Raw genomic sequence first — 13525 nt, 5'->3', positions numbered from 1 at the left:
TTTCCACAGTCAAGAAGATCACTGTGGTTTTAAGGCTCCGTATAGTGTTATATAAACCTTCAAAAGTCACTTGTCAAAACAATAGCAGAAACATTGCTATGCAGGGAGGGCAGGACGGAGTTACAAGTGAAAAAGATCAGCAGGAGCATTGATAGTCAATTGACTTACCCTTCTAGGACAGAGCTGTTAGTCTGCTAATCTCAAAGCTAAGCTTAATTGACCGTTTATCTCTCAAATTGTGGAAATAAGTGAATAGTGAACCTTATATAGGCTCCGGTCCCCCCCCCCCCCCCCCATGACACCTGTTGGAATTAAGTGGTTTCAAAAAAATGGATGGATGGCTGGATGGTGAGTCTTATATACAACATATTTACCATAATTTAGGGAACAAGGCCAGGACCATCACAGCTATATGCTTGGATGTTCACTCTGTTTTGAGTTTTGTTTGCATCGGCTCCCTCTGTCTACTGACCACACTGTCCACCTGTCTGTATATCTGAGAGTGTAGCCAGGCTCTTCTGGATGTCACACGCCATGTTATTGATCTTGAGAAGATCTCTAAGGACTCACAACTACTGCAAAGGACTGAAGCCCTGCCACAGACGTCGTGGGGTTTAACTGGGATTCCACAGTACACCCACTGCTTTAAGCTAAACCAAATGATCCAAACCCTGAATAAAAACTAAAGCGAATAAGAGTTGAATATCTGTTCCTTACCAATACTTGGTGAGCTGGTAGATATCACGATTTGTCCTGTGATGATGCTGAGATGACCAGGCAGATACTGTTGCTAGGTTAAAACACTGCCTGCAAACATGCAGAAAAGGACGATTGCATACGGAGATAGATAATCATTAACACACATAATTGGATTCCTGACACATGTTATTTTGAATACTTTGAGTTATGCAAGTGCTAATGATTAATTGAATTGGTATTTGAAGTATATCTTCAGAAAGTGACAGAACACCACGGTCGGACATTACAACACTTTTCTGCAGTCTTTTTACAAGTTTCGGTTGAGTCACTGCAAGCCCACAAGCTGGGCGTGTTTTTTCCAATAGTAAAGGAAAAGTGACACTTCGGTTTCCCTTAGTGAAATGGAAGGAACTCAACACAAACATGTAAGATTTGTTCTAGAAAGTCTGGAGAACAGACTGTGCGACACAGAGATGGGAGGGAGAAACAGGAATCCAGTTTGGGAATGGCAGCGACAAGGAGTTTAACAGGAACAGCAGGGAGGCTGTGGCTGTTTTGCATAATCACCTAGAGGAGCAAGCGAGGAAATCAGGTTCCATAGGAAGTCAGCGCAAGAGCTACACCAGAAAGTAGGCTCAGGCGTGAGGGTCTAAAGCTCAGACCGGTTTAATGACTGGCATTGATCTGACATATGCCGTTTTCCTGTATTGCAGTCTCAGAGGAATTCGTGTAATGGAAACTTTGTGCTACGGATTAACATGTAGAAATTCAGCGTAAGAAAAGCTGATGTCATGCCTAAAATGGGGACATTCACGCCCCCGACAAGTCATTTATTCCTGCATTCTGAAAGTACATGATAATATATCTCACGCAGCAAACCTTTACTGCATTTACCTGCTGTGTGACGTCATACTGGAATCCCGATTGCAGACCTCTGTAGACATTGCTCTTTGGGATGTGAAATAGGCATCCACACTGATTCCCTTCACACATTTCCATTTTCAGGCACAGGTCTCTAGAGAACAACATCCAGAAAGATAAGTTTTACCACTGCAGCGGTTACCTCAGTGCTGCATATCTGCTAGACTCATCAGGCTAGGCTTAATGTATCATCCTGCTAGAGAAGTCCAGATATTTCATGACAAGCTCTTAAGAAAGTATCATTACTACCAAAAATAAAGCACAAGCACAGCCTGATCAACAAAGGTATTTATAAATGTAATAAAAAATATATTGTATCCCAAATAAACCTTATGTTCCAGACTACCTCATGTATAATCTTTCATACAACAATTTACAGGTATAATTTATTAATAATGTATTGTATTGGTATATATTTTATTTGCATCTGGTTGAATCAACTGAAAAATAATCCAATCTGAAGTCCCGTCATTTTTTTCCAACTCTCTTTTCTTACTAAACTGTTCTTCAAAGAATCCATCTGTCCATCTTCACTCCATACATAGTCATAGGATTCACCAAGGAAATAGTACAACATGAATCCCAGCTAGAAGATCCCACTAATGACTGCATTTTGCTGTTCCTGGAATGCGTAAGATTCCTTTTCAATGAGAAGAGGTCTGTCTGTGGGATCTGTACTTCAGTGTCTGAGCCGTGGGTATTGTGGTGTCAGAGCCCCTTAATAGCCACCACACCCACCTGTGCTGCATAATCTTTATGACTATGGTTTTTCAAACATCCTCTGAAAACAGAGGATACTGTCCAGGGTGTTTTCAGTGCATGAATTGGACAGGTCACATGCAATTTTTGGCAAGAGCGATGAGTGATCCCTTCCTTTGCTCTCAGGCCCAGGCAGACAGCCGAGGCCAAATCCAGTGTCTCCTGGCCCGCATATCTCCACTTACTTTTAGCGGTTTGCTCAGGTAATATTTTTTTAAAAGAACATGGGATATGATGTCAGTCATTGATTTTGCCATCTGAGCCTTTTATTCCTCATTATCTGATAATGACTAAGACTAAAAAAGACCTAATATTTATACTGTTCGTGGACTCAGACTAAAATAAAAGGATTTTTACTTTATTTACTGTGTCCTACCTATACTTTCATCTCCCTCATGTCACCAGATTAGGTCACATTAATAATAAAATTATCTGGCAATCTGGTGGCTCTGTGGTTTCCCTCACCATGCAGTGAGTATTTTTATAATCATTGTTTAATGCAGTGAGTATTTTTATAATCATTGTTTAATGCAGCCGTATTTTTAGAATCAATTTTATCTCGACTGAACAAGCCTCATTTAACTAAAACAAAGATGCAAAACAGAATTAAACAGAATGTGGAAAGTATAACTTGAGTATTTCTGCGTAATTTAATGTAAAGTATGTAAATTAGGGAAATTACTGTCAGAAATATAGCTGTCTGTGGGAAACATCTGACCTGAAATTCTCTGGCTTGGTTTACAAAATAATTACATAACTCTAACGTCTATCCACATTGTTTTTTTCTGGTTAAGCTAAATAATACCAGTCTTGATTCATCAAAACTGTGCTTCGAGAAACATTTGCCTTGGAAATAGAATCTGACACTAATGTCCACCCTACGAACTGGGTTACAGGGAAATACAGGGCTCTGGAATTCTTATTGAGATCTTTTGTAATAGACTCCAGGCCCTGTACTGGATACATAGTGGGAAGATGGATGGATGGAACATTTATTCAAGCAGTGCTTTAACACTGAAGATCTCCCTAACCGCTTGACATCTTTCTTGTTATTGTTTATAAATATTACTGAACATTAGTGTGCAGGAAATCCTACAAGCTTCCCCTGAAGGTCTATATATACTGTACTGGAGAGCAGCTCCTTGTTGTAGTTTGATGGGTCTGCTGGGAGGTGGCAGGGATGGAATGGTTGCTGACTGGAAATTATTTCACCTGTTGGTCCATTACTCAAATAAAGCATTTAAAGCTTGGCTGCATGATTAACAGTTATCAACATTTAGATTTTAGCTATTATGCTCTTTGAAAAAGTGTATGGTCATACAGGGAAATAAAAAATATAGTTTATTTAGATTACAAAGAAAACATACTTACATGAAAATATGTTAACTGTTATAACAGATTTTTGTTTATGTGAAGTTTGCAAAATGTATTATTCAGTTTTATGGGTTCTGGAATCTTTTTCCAAGAAAAGAATTCATATAAATTGAGAACTAAACAGTGGTTGAAAATTCCATTCAAGTTTAATTTCTGACTGGCTAGGTATTAATCCAGGCGAAAAAAAATCAGTAAATCATTCACTTAGAGGCCTGAGAGGAAAATCGGTTTTCACTTCACTGTGTAACATTAAAACCCATTGTTATCATACATAATATACTCAGAGCTTGTGGCTACTTCAATATTAGTTTAAATACTAAAACTCCTGGCCATAAGTGGAAATTAGTGGGAGAACATTTTAAAATGAATTTGAGAAAGCACTTTTTTTCACAGCGTGTAGTTAGAGTATGGAATAGTCTTTCTGCTAGTGTAGCGCAAACTAAAACCCTGGGTTCCTTTAAATCAGAGCTAGATAAGATTTTAACAACTCTGAGCTGTTAGTTAGGTTCTCCCCAAACGAGCCGGATGGGCCGAATGGGCTCCTCTTATTTGTAAATTTCTTATGTTCTTATGTATATGTAAAATTCCCACATAAAAAAACAGAAATAATAATTCACAACTTTTAAGATTTGAGGCTCCAGGTTAGGTGACTCCGAGGGCGTGTGTGTGGATCCTACATATTCTCGCTGTCATTTGGGCCTTATCTGGATTCTCAAGTTCCGTCCTCAGCCCAAAGACATGTAGTTAGGCTAGTTGGCTGTAATCACTACGTAGGGTGTTAGTGTGTGACCTGCAATGAACTGGCATCCCATACGGAGCAGACCTCTCTTTTTCCTCACTTTAACCTAGAGTCTATAACAAAACACACATGGCTGTGTTTTCCTCCATCGACAATAGGGGGTGCCGGACATTTTGCCATATAATTCATCACTCATGATTGTTACTGAAAGCAGAAAAAACACCTAAAGGAATGTACACGTATTCCATGCATGTCCCAATACAGGATCCTGAGATGCAGGAACGACTTCTAGGGCACAGACCTCCATGGGAAACACTGTGGCTGAGAGGCCAGCGCATAACAGACACGCAATCACATGCGTTTGGGCAGCAGGTGGAAGCCAATGCCACCGCTGGGCCAGCGGAGGTGGCCAGGCCAAGATGGACAGCAGCTACCCCTTGCAGCCAGAAATGAATTTCAAGGGGGGGGTTCAGAATCATTATTATACTGTCTGGCTACGTGTTGGTCGAGAGCAGACTAATCTAAAGGATCGACTTTCAGCTCAAAATAGAGAAACGCTGCTAGCTGGAAGCTTATGTGAACTAGCAGCAAAATCTTTTTGAAAAGGAAGCGGGAAATATCAGCGCTTCATAGTCACCCATGAAGGGAGCCAAAGGTACGTCTTTCAAAGCACCGTTTGTAAGAATGTGCAAAATAAAAAAAGAATCAATAAAATATGTTGAGGTACAACCTGTACTGAACTGCAGAGCTCCACTGTGCTTTAAAGCAGGTCAGTGTAACCACATACCCACCCCCCCCATTTTAACAACATTGGAGCTACAACACGGCGTATTCCCAGCAATAACTGCGAAGGGTGTTTGATATATCACTTAAGTTAGACATTTTCCAAGTTTAACATCTAGTGCTTTATTAAATGAACTGCTAATTTTTCATTTTCGTTAACTGAAAGTTCTTAGGCCAGTTTATGTATTTTTTCCCCAAAAAAATGCGCATAATTGACTTTCCATAACCCATAATAATCTCCAGTGTCAGAATAAAAAACGGTCATAAAACAAATATGTAATTATCAAATAAACTTTTTAAAGGGGCTTTTAAGACCCTTGACAAAGGCAACAGTCAAAATAGCGTTTTGTCCAGCAGACGTATGCGCTGTACCGTTATGGAAAAGCCAAGCTTACGACGGAAAAAAGAGAAAGGTTTTCATATATAAGAATTATGGAGCAAAAAAAAAAGGCTGAGCCCATGTTTCCTGGGGCTGCACATTCACAGCGCCTTTGCCATTAGCCCCAGAACAGCCTCTGATTAGCCAAGGCCTTGTGACCGCAGAGCAGCTTTTCAATGAAGACTTTCCCAGCAACACCCTGAAGATATACAGTATAGATTTGCAGCTTCGGTTTGTCTGCATTTCAGACGCTGATGTGTTTTTTTTTTCTGCCCTCAACCTGTCACGTCTCTTTTTCACAGACGAATACTGACTCAGCGTAAGTGAGCTGGGGAACAGATTAGCGGTCGGAAAATCAAAGGGAAACAGATGTGTAGGGGGAGACTGAGGCCAGCTCCGCCTGTTTTCGAAATGTAAACCTCTTCTGATGTAGATGGCAGGTCCCTCGGCACCAGGCTGAGCCCGGGCACTTCATCTGGTCCTGATGCAGCTCCGTTTGATGTTCCGCTGCCCGGATGTGAAGGAGAGGCAGGTCGACAAAGGCAGTTTTCTTTGTCTCGCATGACGTGCGATATAATGCACAGTGACATCCTTAAGATGTTCCTTTGCGGATTCACATTGGGCTCTCGGCAAAGTGCATGGACGTTTAGCAGCGCTGGCTGATTAGCGGTGGCAGGCCAATGCTGAAGGCACATGTGCAATACAGTGTTTATGTGTAAATTCCCCCATCGTCTGTGATCACTAAAATCACCCAAACAGTTACTGTGGAAAAACACACACATTATGTTTTTTCATGGTGTGGTCACTATTTAAATTTCATAATATCATATATCAACATTGGTCCAATTAAACAATCTGTCTTCGCACTATGCATTTATTTCAAGCTAATTATTCAAATTAATTACTCAACCTGAACCAATCCTGAGTCAATATGTACGTATAAGTCTTACATTGTGTGACTTCAAATGCTTTTATTGTATTGCTGGCTGTCATTTGTTAAAGAAAACGAATGTGAAGGATGTTTCTGATAAGCAGAAGTCCTTTGAGCATAACTGGAGGCCAACTGGGACACGTCTGTCGCTGGTACAGAATGTTCAACTGTCTCATTTTCAGCACTGAGTCGGGTACAAATTATACTCCAGAACTCCATACATAACACAACTAAGATTGGTGGATAGCAGCAGGCCCCCATAAATATCCACTCAGCGACAATGCCTGCTGGGACATTTCTTCCATATTTGCTTTGTAAACCTGGAGCCATGTATTAGCCAGATGAAGCCAATTATAATTATTCTTTTTCGTCAAGAAACTGCCAACCCATGATGACGTCTTACTTTTGGAGTACTGGGGCTTTTTGCTATCTCCAATCTAAAAGCCTCAACCCTGTGGGGGGCCCCAGCTGTCGGAGGGGGGCTTTTTATGGGAAAGTTCTTCAATGAAATTTCACTCAGCCACCTCGTATTTATATGTCGGCGGGGTTACGCGGGGGGGGGGGGGCAGCTTTATGGGTATGACAACCTCCACTTTCCAGACAGACACAACATTTCGTAGCGCTGCTGCTATTTTCCACTCACCTCCCCCATGAAAGACCGTTTTTGGTTGCATTCCAAAAGGACGGCAGCATTAAGGCCTGGCTGCTTCCCAAAGGGGAAGGAGGCTGGTTTCCCTAGAGTGGGGCTGGATGATATATATCGACATATCAACAATAAGTAAATGAGAAACTTCAATAGACCGTCGACAAGGAGCACTGCTCAATCACTGAAATGAAAGCAATGGTAGTTTTTTAAGAGCAGACAACCTACGTCCAACAAATGCGCAGCAAGGTTGATTGAGTTACTGGAGCACGCCTAGTGCTACTGTTTAGGTCATATCATCGAGGAGATAAGTGCTCCCTCGGACAAAGCTTCAAGTGTCAGTGAAAATACGATGAGGAGGATGTAAGCTGTCTGATTTGCTTTGCATGACATAATGACCCTCTTCATAAAAACAACAGCACCTGTCTGACACGCCAGCAAATGAATTAGCACCTTCTCCTCATCGTGTTTCCCTCCGAAGGCTGCAGAGTCAAACCCTGCAGCAAGGATTTATTTCTAGCTTACGCTTTAACGGGTCCACGAAGGAAAGTTGCTTGGGCGTGAGCGACATGCACAGGATGCAAACGATCAGTTTCATTCGAGCCGTTAAGCGCCCCACAACATGGGTGGGAAGCGGGGTTAGGGTTTATTTAAAAACAGCCGTACTAATGCAAACATTACATCAAACGCCGAGCACATGAAACATTCTGAAAATATTTAGCCGGACAAAGGAGCCAGTGTCCATGCGTCCTTTAAAGTGTTGAAGCCCGTAGAACTCCACCCTGCTAATGAAAGGATGCACCTGAAAGCCCTTTGAAAACCATACAGGAAAGGTGAAAAACCACATGTATTTACTGAATGTATACAATGTTCGGCTTTTGAAATTCAAATGAAAAAATAATATTCCGTCTTTATATGAAGTCCAAGGACGAAACAGAGCAGACCTTGGATGGTGTGCATGCCGATCGAGCTACACGGTACCTGCCTGAAAAAAAGGAAAACAGTTAAGTCACATCTTGGAGGTTTGTCTATGAGTTTAGGTAACATTTTTGTTGGCAGCCAATGAAACGACCAAAGTCGTTTTGACCGGTACCAATCACAACATTCAAATTGTTTTACAGGAAACTAATTAGGAGAAGAATGTGACTTCATGCCAGGCAAGAGAGAAACTGACATTCCCATTAAACATGCTAAGTGCAGCCTGTCCACGCATAATCCTGAAAGACGTATAATTGCGGTATAGATGTATGTGTAACGCTTGTGTCACTGAGAAACAGAAAACATAAGCTACTGGGACAGTTCTAGGTTCGGAAGGAGTGGTTTGAACAGCTTAAACAATGGATAAGTAGACCAGAGATGAAATCTTGGGTTTATAGACAGCAATTTTACTGAAATTACACACACAAACAATTATACATACACACAAGAGTAGCAAAATCAATTTGACTCAACTTCCCCTCTTTCCCTTCCTTTTTTAGATCCAGGATAGGTTTTGGTCATTACTATCCTAGTTTTAATTAGTTTTGTCAACTAGATGTTTCTTTTTTCCTAAGACCGGTCTGTATACTTACTCTTGGATTGATAATTAGATTCACTAAACTATTTACCTTCTTCCCTTTGTCATGACCTGCGCGTCCAGTCCTCATGTGTGCCATGCCCCCTGATCATCCACGTGTGCTTCCCTGATTGTGCCCAGCTGTTCCCTGTTATTTTGGCCTTGTCTTGTGTATATCAGTCTGTGTCTGAGTCAGTTCCCCAGATCGGTCATTGATGTTTCATGCTTCGTTGTTCTGTGCCTTCCTCATGTCCTTATTAAACTTCCGAATAAGGACTTTGACCTGTCAGCCTCGTTATTGCTGCCTGCCTGCTCTGCGAACGGCGAGGTTATATCACCCTTCAGTAACTCTCAATCTGAAAGAGTCTGCAAGTCTTACTATAGCGCCTTTCTTGAATGTACCGACCTTTTAAATCAGGGTTCGTTTAGAATACCACTGAAAATATACTATTCAACTCAAACCATGTGAACAACATGGCAAAAGAATTCAATAATGTACATCACATAGGATGTCTTTATAATATGATTCAGTTCAATGTTCTGTTCAGTCCTCATTCATTTAATCAATGAGAGGTAATTCCACAATCCTACAATAACATTGAGATTTTTCTTCTTACTGGATAACTAAGTTCAAAACGTGTCCCTTCGAGCCAGTTGTGATGTTGTCTCAGCCTCTTAAAGTGCGAAATCCTTGGGCAAAGCTCGCCGTCCAATGTCCTCGTGCACACGCATCTCCTCACACATGCACACGAGCTAATGGCGTTGCAGCAGAAGCAGGGAGGAGAGTCCTAGCTGGAGGCGTGGCCATGGCAGGCGCCTCGGGCAGAGCAGGCACCGCTGACTCTGGGCCAGCAGGAGGTGCCACAGTGGCCGGAGCCTTGCTGTGCGGTGCGGCATAGCAGCCGCATCAGGCAGTTCAGACGCCGGCAGAACAGGCAGATCAGACTGACAGTTGACAAACTAAATGTTTTTCACAAATGGCTTTGACTGTACTCTCATTTACTAAATTTGGAGAGTGAGATTCTGATAAATGTCTTTGTGTGAACTGCTGTATTCTTTCCAGCTCTTTCCTTGATGACACATCATCAGGTAGGCTGTCATGTAGACATCTGGACAGTCCATCTGCATCCTGATTTTGCCTCCCTGCTCTGTACTGCAGCTGGAAATCGAATGTTGACAGAGCTGCTGACCATCTGTAGCTTGTGGTGTCGAGCTTGGTAAGGATGTATGTTAATGGATTGCTATGAGGGATAAGAAATGAGCTTCCATAAAGGTAATCCTAGAATTTCTCAGTCACTGCCCATTTTAGAGCAAGAAATTCCAATTTGTGAGAAGGATACCTTGCTTCACACCTTGATAGTCCACAGCTTGCATAAGCAATCAATCGCATCTGTCCTTGTTGCTCCTGGTAGAGAGCAGCACCAAGACCTGAGGTGCTAGCATCTGTATACAAAGTGTAGCACAGCTTAGGTTCAGCAAACCTGAGGACAGGAGCAGTTGTTAACTTTTGAATGATGCTGTCAAATGCCACCTGGCATGAAGCGGTCCACCTATCACCAAACAAGGTGGTGATATTTCTCTGTGCTCACTTTGGTATTGGTGTGTTTTTGCAGAGGTGGATATCCAGCAATGAGCTCATTGAGGGGTTTTACCACCTTGGCATAGTCTTTAATAAATCGGCAGTAATAATCGCAGAACCCCAGGAATGTTCTCCATTCTTTCAGGTTTTTTGGTTTTGGCCAGGTTTTTAAAGCTGTGATTTTCTCGGGATCTGTTTCAATACCTTCTTCAGGTACAATGTGGCCTAGATACTTTACAGAGCTCTGGAAAAACTCGCATTTCTCCGGTGACAACTTCAAGCCATACTCTTTCAGCCGGCTGAGCACACTCAGCAGTTGAAGAGAAGATGATCAGATCGTCAAGAAAAACCAGAGCTTGTTTTAGATTAGTTTTAGATTTAGGGTTGTTTTAGAATGTACTGGGGGCGTGTGTGATACCTTGATATCTTGACAAAGTCAAGATCATGCAGTGTGAACACCTCCTGCATGGAGTTCAATTTGTTGGTCACTCTTCTTCCACTCGCTTGGTATCGGCAACGTTCCAAAGTCGAAGCTGAGCTTTGTTCTGCTGTTAGGCTTGGTAGGGGGGTCTGAGCTCTGAAGGTTGATAGGCTGTACACTCTGGACAGGATGTATTTCCGCTATTACTGTCTTTGGTGGGATAGTGATAGTATGATTGGAATGATTTTTGAGGATAACTGGTACGTGGCAGTTTTGATGGAAGACTTGTTAGCCCATTAGTGACTAGTAAACCACCAGGCAAGGACTTTTTTTTTTACTTCAGCGACTCAACTGTCACCCACCTCCCAACATTTAGCGTTCTACAACCTAAGGTTCCCTCAATAACTTTTGTCTGACCAGGGACGACAGTTTCAGATTCTGTGCTGTGTAAACTCACCTTTCCCAGGTTGGAATAAATAGAGTGTCTCTTTCTGACTTCAAGGGTCTTTAAGACAACTTTGTAGCCGTAAGAAAGGGAGTAGTTATTTTGTGGGGCAGTGTCAGAATACTGTTCGTAAAGAACATCTAATGTGTTGGTACCTACTAAAAGAGATGACAAGCTGGAGCGCATATCAGGCACAATTAATGCCAATGTGGGGACCTCGATGTCCACACCAAGTAAGCACCTGGGAAACTTGATTGTGGTTTCGACATAACCAAGGTAAAGCACACTCTGACCGTTAGCTCCTTCTACCTCTAGCAGATTATTCAAGGGGAGGATCGGTAGATGGGACAGGTACTCTCGATAGAATGATTCGGGGATCGTTGTCACCTGAGATCCTGTGTCTAACAGGCAACTGCAATCTCGACCTCCTATGACCACCTGTGCAGTGCATTTAGCCCCAATTAGCCTCTTTGATAGGTTTACAAGTTGTTGTTTGGTATATGGGCGCACGTATGAAGTGTGTCGTAAGAGTATGAAGAGTCTGCAGCTCTTACTATAGCGCCTTACTTGAATGTACCGACCTTTTAAATCAAGGTTTTTTTAGAGTACAGCTAAAATATATACTATTCAACTCAAACCATATGAACAATATGGCTAAAGAATTCAATAATGAACAGTACACCACATAGGATGTCTTTATAATATGAATCAGCTCAATCGTCATTCATTTAATCAGAGAGGTAATTCCACAATCGTACCAAAATAACATTGAGATTTTTCTTCTTACTGGATAACTAAGTTCAAAACGTGTCCCTTCGAGCCGGTTGTGACGTTGTCTCAGCCTCTTAAAGTTCCGCTTATTTAATCAAAGACAGGTAAAAGTTTGCCCAATCCTACCACAATAACAGTGAGATAGTCTTCCAGTAGGAAAAATAAAGTTCAACCCGTGTCCCTTCGAGCCGGTTGTGATGTTGTCTCAGAATCTTAAAGCGCGAAATCATTGGGCAACGTTCGCCTCACGCATGCACACGAGCTAATGAAACTTCCGTTGTTATCCATCGATGCCCGGTAAAGTCTCCCGGGTGGAATTAAAACCTGGCCTGCACAACAGGCCATAAACATTATATTTTTTAGTTAAAAGTGCTTAAACCTTAACAGTTGAAAAAGAAAAATAAAGAATTTCTGTTTCACGGTTAACTAAAAATGGCTACGATATTTTTCCACTACACGTTAGCCTCAGTACATATTAAAAGTAACATAGAACATATAAAATACATTTTAAAAACAGCATTTGGACTTTCAGTTGTCAAGTAAAGTCGAAAAGTAACCCATTTACTTCGAGCTATGTCTTCAACATTTTCCGTTCTAAAACGAACTTCAGTTAAACCGTATACTCGTACAAAACACTTCTCTCAAACTCTATAAAAACACAACAAAACTCACCAAAATTTCTCTGGTTAAGGTCGCTACCGTTTCAACAATCTGCAATATTGTTTTGACTGGAAAAGATCCGAAATTCACTAGAAATTTAGAAACTAGAAAATTATTCTAACAGCGAGTCTCTGTTGCTTCTCTGGTCTGCTGCCGTTAGTCTCTCTCTCACACCTATGCACTACATTACTGCGCATGCGTGAGGTGGGGCACGCTGTAGAAGGTTAAACCAAAATCATAACATATTTACATGTAAAAGTTTTAACGTGTAAATTAGACGATCTCACAAATCTTTGTTTTGTGTCTTCTCATAGTTAATTATTTATTTAACTATTTATTTAGTTTACTATTTATAATATTTGTAACCTGAGTTACATATGGCTTCCTCGCTGCCAGCAAAACAAATTAAAGAAAATTAAGCTTGTGCCGGCATGGTGGTGCAGTGGTTAGCACTGTTGCCTCACACCTCTGGGAGTCTCCGCCTGGGTTACATGTGTGTGGAGTTTGCATGTTCTCCCCATGTCATCGTGGGGTTTCCTCCAGGTACTCCAGTCCCCCCCCCCCAGTCTAAAAACATGCTGAGGCTAATTGGAGTTGCTAAATTGCCCGTAGGTGTGAATGTGTGCATCAATGGTGTGTGAGTGTGCCCTGCAATGGGCTGGCCCCCCATCCTGGGTTGTTCCCTGCCTTGTGCCCATTGCTTCCGGGATAGGCTCCGGACCCCCAGTAACCCAGTAGGATAAGAGGTTTGGAAAATGGATGGATGGAAGCTTGCGCCATTGCCTCCAGGTATTTATGTGGCCCAAAACCTGTTTTCATATGGACGTACTTGAACATGAATGCATTCAGACGTTAGACTGCTTCAG

The 13525-nt window shown here is 41.8% G+C and overlaps 1 long non-coding RNA gene across 1 annotated transcript; it reads right to left on the bottom strand.

Moving 5' to 3' along the window:
* Positions 1-731: 731 nt before the first annotated feature.
* Positions 732-12824, bottom strand: LOC125715262 (uncharacterized). The gene is made up of 3 exons (XR_007383981.1): positions 12672-12824; positions 1594-1714; positions 732-807 (listed from the first exon to the last, which is right to left on the bottom strand). It is a non-coding gene; the product is annotated as an uncharacterized LOC125715262 (long non-coding RNA).
* Positions 12825-13525: the final 701 nt, after the last annotated feature.

Source organism: Brienomyrus brachyistius, chromosome 19 (assembly GCF_023856365.1).
Source record: "Brienomyrus brachyistius isolate T26 chromosome 19, BBRACH_0.4, whole genome shotgun sequence".
NCBI lineage: Eukaryota > Metazoa > Chordata > Actinopteri > Osteoglossiformes > Mormyridae > Brienomyrus > Brienomyrus brachyistius.
The sequence above is the reverse complement of the archived record's forward strand: the minus strand, read 5'-3'. Positions and strand labels throughout refer to the sequence as shown.